Source organism: Cryptomeria japonica, chromosome 5, assembly GCF_030272615.1.
Source record: "Cryptomeria japonica chromosome 5, Sugi_1.0, whole genome shotgun sequence".
Taxonomy (NCBI): Eukaryota; Viridiplantae; Streptophyta; class Pinopsida; order Cupressales; family Cupressaceae; genus Cryptomeria; species Cryptomeria japonica.
In genome coordinates this window covers 766,365,219-766,373,152 of record NC_081409.1, presented here as the reverse complement: position 1 = coordinate 766,373,152, position 7,934 = coordinate 766,365,219, and the positions used below count along the sequence as shown (strand labels likewise).

Genomic DNA, 7,934 nt, shown 5'->3' with positions numbered 1-7,934 from the left:
AATATAGTCTTGATATATTAAGGAACTTTTATATGATTGACTATAAACCATCTACTACTCTATGTGAAGAATTATTAAAATTGAGTGTGAACTCCACTAAAAATAAAGTGGATGGAAAGTTGTATAGATAACTTGTAGGGAATTTGTTGTACCTCACCAAAACTCAACTAGATATTGCACATACAATTGATAGTTTATCCAAGAACATAGCATATCCATGCATTGAACATTAGAGAGTAGCTAAAAGTATACTAAAAATAGAATCGACGTACATATTAACTTCGAATGGAATACAAAAATTGAGGATAACCTAAAATAGTAGAGTATAAAAATTCTAATTATGCATCAATGTTTAACTATCATTTGGAGAACTTAGATGCATTGGTTCATAAAAGAAATATCAAGAAGCATTGTGCCTTAATGAACATGACCACTACAACATTGTCCAATTATTATATTTGTGATAATCAAAGCACTAACAAAATTGAAAAAATCATGCCTATCATGGTAAATCAAAAGATATAGAAGTACATCATAATCTATTTGTGATATTATTGAAATGGTGTTTGGTGTTTGGGTTCTCTTCTTGTTTTGATCCCATTTGAACTTTAGAGGTGTGACTTTCACAACATATTTTATTTTTCTTTCTTCTGAATAAATTCAATAGTGTTTTATAAATTATAATATAGACACTATTAATACAAGAGAAAGTTAAGTCAATTAGGAGTATGTGTCATATATGTAGTCATGTGAGTTCTACTTACTATATTTAGTAAGTTGTCATCAATGACTTTGCAACTTGGTTGTGTTGACTTAGTAAATTATTAAGTGATTAATAGTAGAATCAAGTTGGACTCTATATGTGTCAACCATGTAGATGATGGAGAGCCACATATAGGCTTAGTCAATAATATGACTATAGTGGTGGCATTAGAAGGGTTAGAGGTGGCAAATTAAGTTTCTCAAATTTGCATATATATAGAGGAGCTCTCCCTTCTTTGAATATAGGTCAACTTGTTGTAAATTTGTGAAAATCAATATGAAAGATATTTTTGTCCGTAGTTTTTTACTGGTATAATTTTACCAGCTTTTTCCGCCTAAGATTCATGTGTGTTCAACTATTTTATTCTTCTCTGTAATTTTCTGCACTTATTATTTTTTCTAACAAATTTGACATATTATATCTCAAACAAATTGCTATGTAACTATTGATGTATCTAAATAAAGATTACATCTAAGGCATTCTAGCATGTTATACTTATTCCGTCCTTTTCTGGATTCTGCCATTTACCGTCTTCCATGATCTATTCTATCTTCTATTCTATCATTTTATATGAAATCTATAAATATAGAAGCCACTCTGCCATTATAGATGTAAGTTTTCTTTCTCCAATAACCCTCTAGATTACATGGAACACTTCTGAGAAATTCTACATACATTTTCTTAATTCTGAAACAGATATCCTTTAATAAAAAAGACTAAGGAACTCGCAGGTATAGAGGTACATGGTTTTTGGGCTCTGGATTTGCACTCCACACAGAAAATGCACTGGACGAGTTCATCCATTTGTCAACCATTTCTGGGTAGTGACGATTGAGGACATCCTTCAAGCTCTCTGTATTATTTACCCTTGCTAAACCCTCCTTCGTGTATACCTCCTCATTAAAATCATTTGTGAAGAAACGATCTGCCTCTAGCCGCCTGCATCAATATAAACATATCGATCAAAATACTGTATATACCACACCATCAGAAAGCTAAAGAGCAGAGTTTCGTTATTAACCTTGTTGCCATTAGTAAAAAGATAAAGAAAGCTGTTTCGCTGATTGCATAGCCTTTAATCTTCTTTTCTGCCATTAGTCCAACCAGTAAGTCCAGACTTTCAACATCATTACCATAAACCTCGTGAAGAGTGCGAATGACTTCTTTATCCTCAGTAAGGTCTTCCCACTTTGTAATTGGAATCATAAGCATATATCTCCTGAATTTGTTGTATCTTGGTACACTCCTTTCCCGATCACGATAGACTATGAACCAAATGAATGAAAGATTAGCACCAATTTCGTTTATTGTAAAACATACAAAACTGAACTAGTTGTTAAGAGGTTATTGGATTGAAATCCCTTACTTTCAAGTGCAGCCAAATCTATGTGGTCAGCTCTGTCCTGGCCATCTGGGTCTTGAGCAATAAGATCTCTCATCCATGTGGGATAGTTCCAAAGTTGAAGGGCACAACAGGCTTGATGACCCATAGATACCAGCTTCCTCTCAATTCCAACTTTTGATAATGTTTCTTCTCCGTGGATTCCTATTAGATCCCTTAAGATCCATCCTGTCTTTTTCGGAATTAATGAGTCAGGAACTTCAATTTTTCTATTACTACTGAATAGTAACAACATTTACCTTCTTATTCAACATTTACCTTCTGAAACACAGATTTTAATCATAAAGAAAATTTGAATGCAATCTTTTTAAGGCAAAAGTATAATCTCAACTGTCCTATTTATTATGCTTTGTAGACTTCTTTCTTCAGCCGCTGCTGTCTTTTCAGCTCCTAGTGCCTTCTGAAACACAGATTTTAATCATAAAGTAAATTTGAATGTAATCTTTTTAAGGCAAAAGTCTAATCTCAACTGTCCTATTAATTATGCTTTGTAGACTTCTTTCTTCAGCTGCTGCTGTCTTTTCAGCTCCTCGTGCCTTCTGAAACACAGATTTTAATCATAAAAAAAATTTGAATGTAATATTTTTATGGCAAAAATCTAATCTCAACTGTTCTATTTATTAAGCTTTGTAGACTTCTTTCTTCAGCCGCTACTGCTGTCTTTTCAGCTCCTCGTGCCTTCTGAAACACAGATTTAAATCATAAAGAAAATTTGAATGTAATATTTTTATGGCAAAAATCTAATTTCAACTGTCCTATTTATTATGCTTTGTAGACTTCTTTCTTCAGCGGCTACTGTTGTCTTTTCAGCTCTTCATGCCTTCTGAAACACAGATTTTAATCATAAAGAAAATTTGAATGTAATCTTTTTAAGGCAAAAGTCTAATTTCAACTGTCCTATTTATTATGCTTTGTATACTTCTTTCTTCAGCCGCTGCTGTCTTTTCAGCTCCTCGTGCCTTCTGAAACACAGATTTTAATCATAAAGACAATTTGAATGTAATCTTTTGAAGGCAAATGTCTAATCTCAACTGTCCTATTTATTATGCTTTGTAGACTTCTTTCTTTAGCCGCTATTGTCTTTTCAGCTCCTCGTGCCTTCTGAAACAAAGATTTTAATCATAAAGAGAATTTGAATGTAATCTTTCTAAGATAAAAGTCTAATATCAACTGTCCTATTTATTATGCTTTGTAGACTTCTTTCTTCAACCGTTGCTGTCTTTTCAGCTCCTCGTGCCTTCTGAAACACAAATTTTAATCATAAAGAAAATTTGAATGTAATCATTTTAAGGCAAAAGTCTAATCTCAACTGTCCTATTTATTATGCTTTGTAGACTTCTTTCTTCAGCCACTGCTGTCTTTTCAGCTCCTCGTGCCTTCTGAATCACAGATTTTAATCATAAAGAAAATTTGAATGTAATCTTTTTAAGATTTGCCTACAATGGATGTACAAAGGATGTACAAAGTCAGAATTCAATGCAATTAAAAGTTTTGGGTTTTCCCTCTTCTTCTTGGGGCATACCAATAAAAGATTGTAGAGTCCTTTGTAAGTAAAAAGAAAACAGGAAAAACAGAACAGAAGTATTTAAGCTGTAGCAACAGCCAATTAATGAACAGTAGTAGTCTTTTGTGCACTATACGAGAATGAAAATAACAGGCTGTAGTTTTATTGCAGTTTTAGAACAACAGGGGTGTCTAGTTTTAATTTTTATAAGGAGAAGACGAGCTGCAGTTTTATTTCTGATAAATATTTGTAATAAAATATTGTTTGCAGCGTTATATAAGTTTAGAACTTTACATGATTCTTTATATTTTCAGCTTGCTCGTTTTTATCTCTGTTGCTTTATTATTTTTCTATCCTCTTCTTCCCATCACTTTTGTGAAACAAAAGATTACTAAAATGAACAAAACTTTCAAATTATTAATTGATAAAATGAAATAGTCAGGAAAAGTGAAATTTAGAAAGTTTTGTTCTAACCATTATAACTATTTTGTGGCTTCGTAGAAAATAGCTAATGGAGAGTAAGAAAATAAAACCTATTTATGCCCTATTTATGCCCGATCAAGTAAATGAGCATCTCGAATGACAATTTTTAAGAGAAAACTTCTATCGTAAAGGAGATCTCATCCCCTAAAAGTTGAAAGAAACGATAAAAAAACATAGACTAAAAGAATACTTAAAACTAAAAATGGAAAGTGTAGAATTCTAAATTTTTACCGTAATGGGTTAAAAACGCAGAAGTGGATTGAAATAACTTAAAAGAGATTATAAATTAAATAAATACAGACCTGACAAAAGGTTTATATTTAATGTAACAGTAATGCTTAGTATTCCCATAACATAAATGTAAATTTTGCTAGTAGGCGTTGTTACTCCTTTTCTTAGTGTGGTATTGCATACTACTTGCCTAGATCGTACATTGGTGGTGAATAATTAATTATACTTTATGAGACCGTATAAAAGCTGCTATAAACTTACTGTTGAAGCCCTGGTGGGGTTTTCTTCTGTGTAGATGCTCCATGAATGTTTCTGACAAGAATCTTGTCTGGCATCAAACTATGCATTCGATATACACTGACGAACTCTTCTGTGAAAGAGTATGGAACTCTGGTTTTGAGGCTTAGCCATCCCCACAAAGCCACTCAGATAGAACTTCCAGTGTGACCAAACTTATCCTTGAATCTTTTACCTAACAGGCCATACCTGTTTGCAATCAAATGGTCAATTTAACTGTTTAGAAGGTCCCATAGACCATAGCAAATAGATCAAATGCTATTAAAAAATAAATAAAAATAGATGTCATTGAATGTGATCACATTTTGGTCCTTCGATGATTCACCATTTTGTTTCATACCGGTCGTTAATCTAAATTTCCTTTTCAGAGGTCTTCCCAGAAGTCTACTTTTGATTAAGGAAATGAAATATATCTCCTATTTTATTTCAATGCTTTTCACTGGGTAACATTTAAATACCAGTTTGAACGAATTCCAGCAAGGAGAGTGTCTGTGTTAAGCAGTTCAACAGTCCAGTCAATTGTGTGGATCTTTGCGATAATTGCAGTTGTTACAAATCTTGCAATATGGTACAACCTACCATCTTCCAAATCATGGTGATGACCCTGCACTTGTCATGTTTAAAATTCTATCATTTAAAAATAGGTTTACCTAATTCCATAATTGATATAGATAGAAAAATGAATGAATGTCTCCATATGTGATCTAACAATCTCCAAGACAAAGATTTAAGAAAGAAAAGAGTTTAATGAAATGCCTTGAGCATGTCGCAGATGGCATTATGCTCCTTGATGAATAAGGCTTGGAGTACTGACAACCCTGCCCACGAATTCCTTACATCTCCAGAAACCGCAATTCCATCAGTCCTGTGACAGAGAAGGCCATCCTTTCCTAATTTCAACTTACCATCTTTGTATCTTCTCAATTTTTCTGATTGTTTACTGTTGTTTCCGTAAACTGCACTTCCATCCCTGCACAAAAATTATATATACCTTTTTACTATTGTACAAAGAGAATGAGCTGTGAGCAAGTAATGGTTCTAAAATATGAGCTAATTGAATATATTATACTTACCACCAAGCAGTCCTCCTATTAAGGTATCCATTTTTTATATCATATAAACCGGTAGGAAATTCTTTGGTTTCAAAAAAAGTTGAAGGCATTAAGTGGGCATTGTTGTGCTACTTCTTTTGGGGCAGTTAGTTGTGCCTGCAAATATTCTTTCATCAGAGAAAAGATCGCCGATTTGCAAGAAACACAAGAAATATGAGAAACAATATGTATCTTACCTGTTTGGTGTCTTCTACATGGTCGATCCAGTCATGAATCATGAACTGAATCCAAGAGGCAGCAAGCATGTTAAATTGGTTATTCCCGACCTCCACCATTTTCCTCCGTGCAAGCAGTTTGGTAGCAACAATCATGGGATCTGGCACTAATAGCTGCTTTAACAGTGATGTTCATGAGAGTAAAATATCAAGCCTTATCTATAAATCCACTCAAATTACATATAACAGTAAAACTGGCTCACAATCAAACTCATCTAAATCACCATAAATCATTTCATAATTAAAAGAACCATTCCATGTAAGTGATCTTTGAAACCCATCACAAAACCTTACATCAGCATGCATTGAACCTAACCTCTTTCCCATTATTTAGATTTGAGACCTCCATTAATAATTATCTCTTCTTCTGTGGAGAAGGCAACATGTTCCTTCCGAAGAAGGTACCTTCACTTCCTGCAATTGGATTAAATGGGTCAGTGTACTTACCATCATCTGTTCTGTAACTGTAATATGCTGGATTATATTTATAACGCTGGTGCAAACCTCTACTTATCTCAAGATAGAACAGTGCAAGGAAAACGGGCAATTTATGCCATGCATAGACTATGTCTACAAAGTGTATGAACTGAATAAGGAAAGCAGGAAACGTTACAATTCAGTTCTATATTGCCTATTTCAGACAGGTCATTATTTTACAATTTTTTTAAAGCTCTGACACACTTACTAGGAAGAGAAACTTATCTCTAAGAGCCATTCTTCGAAATACAGGGTAAATATCCCCATTAATCACTTTTAGTAAGGAATATATAGCCATGAAGAACTTCATTGTTCTGAATGATAGCAGTACAATTAAAAGGCTATGACATTGTAGCTACTGAACAAGAAACGAACCCTATATAAACAGGGATGTTAAGCAGCAGTTGGTGATTGTTGATTGCTTGACAGAAGCGTATTTAAAAGTAATCAATGCCAACAAATTTCCAGCGGCTCATAATTCTTGTTGGAAACAACCTCATCAAGTACCGTCCTGGTCCTTAATCTTCCTTATGCACAACAAATCTCAGTATCAGGTGAAGATAGATTTTACAATAGATTCGATAAGATATCTCATAAACTCACCGACCTGTCCTCTCAATTAAATTCTCATGTTTTATGGGTAGATAGGGCAAGCCTATTAGTAGTCGTTATAGCTATTATTTTGGCTTCTGGGTAGTAACCATGCACTTCGTTATGTGCACAAGGGTCAAAAAGTGCACATTTTAAAATCGCAAGGTGTCCAAATAGGTCAATTGTTGTCCAAAAAAGCTAAAAAATGAGCAGCTATTTTTACATGTGAAATTTATTAATGGACTTTTAGTTATTTGTTTTTTTATTTTCTTAAAGTTAGTAATTAGAACTTGGTACTAAAGAACTTGATGAAGGATTGCTTGGTGGAGTTAAACCACTAGATACAGAAACATTAGTTGGCTGCTCATGATCAATATCAGCAATTATATTATCATTCAAAATAGATTTTGGCTTCTCAACATGGCCTTTTTGATGACCATAAACTTCCCCTTCATCAAAAATCACATCTCTTGAGACAATAAGCTTGTTAGTGAGGGGATTATACAATCTATAAGCCTTTCTTTTCTCACTATATCCAATAAAAATACATGATTCACTCTTTGCATCTAACTTCTGTCTATTTTGATCAGGTACATGCACATAAGTCAAACAACCAAAAACTTTGAAATGATTAACATTAGGCCTTTTACCATACCAAGCTTCATAAGGAGTCATCTTTTCTAGTGCACTGGTGGGGCTACAGTTGAGGATGTATACCGTTGTAGCAACTGTATCTCCCCAATAATAATTGCTCAATCCCTTGGTTTGTAACATACACCTTGCCATTTCAACCACAGTACAATTCTTCTTTTCAGCTACTCCATTTTGTTGAGGTGTGTATACAGTAGTAAGTTGCCTA

At 33.7% G+C, this 7,934-nt stretch overlaps 1 pseudogene; it reads right to left on the bottom strand.

Annotated features, from left to right (window-relative positions):
• Window positions 1-1,268: 1,268 nt before the first annotated feature.
• Window positions 1,269-6,817, bottom strand: LOC131036475 (alpha-dioxygenase PIOX-like; annotated as a pseudogene).
• Between the last annotated feature and the right edge of the window lie 1,117 nt (window positions 6,818-7,934).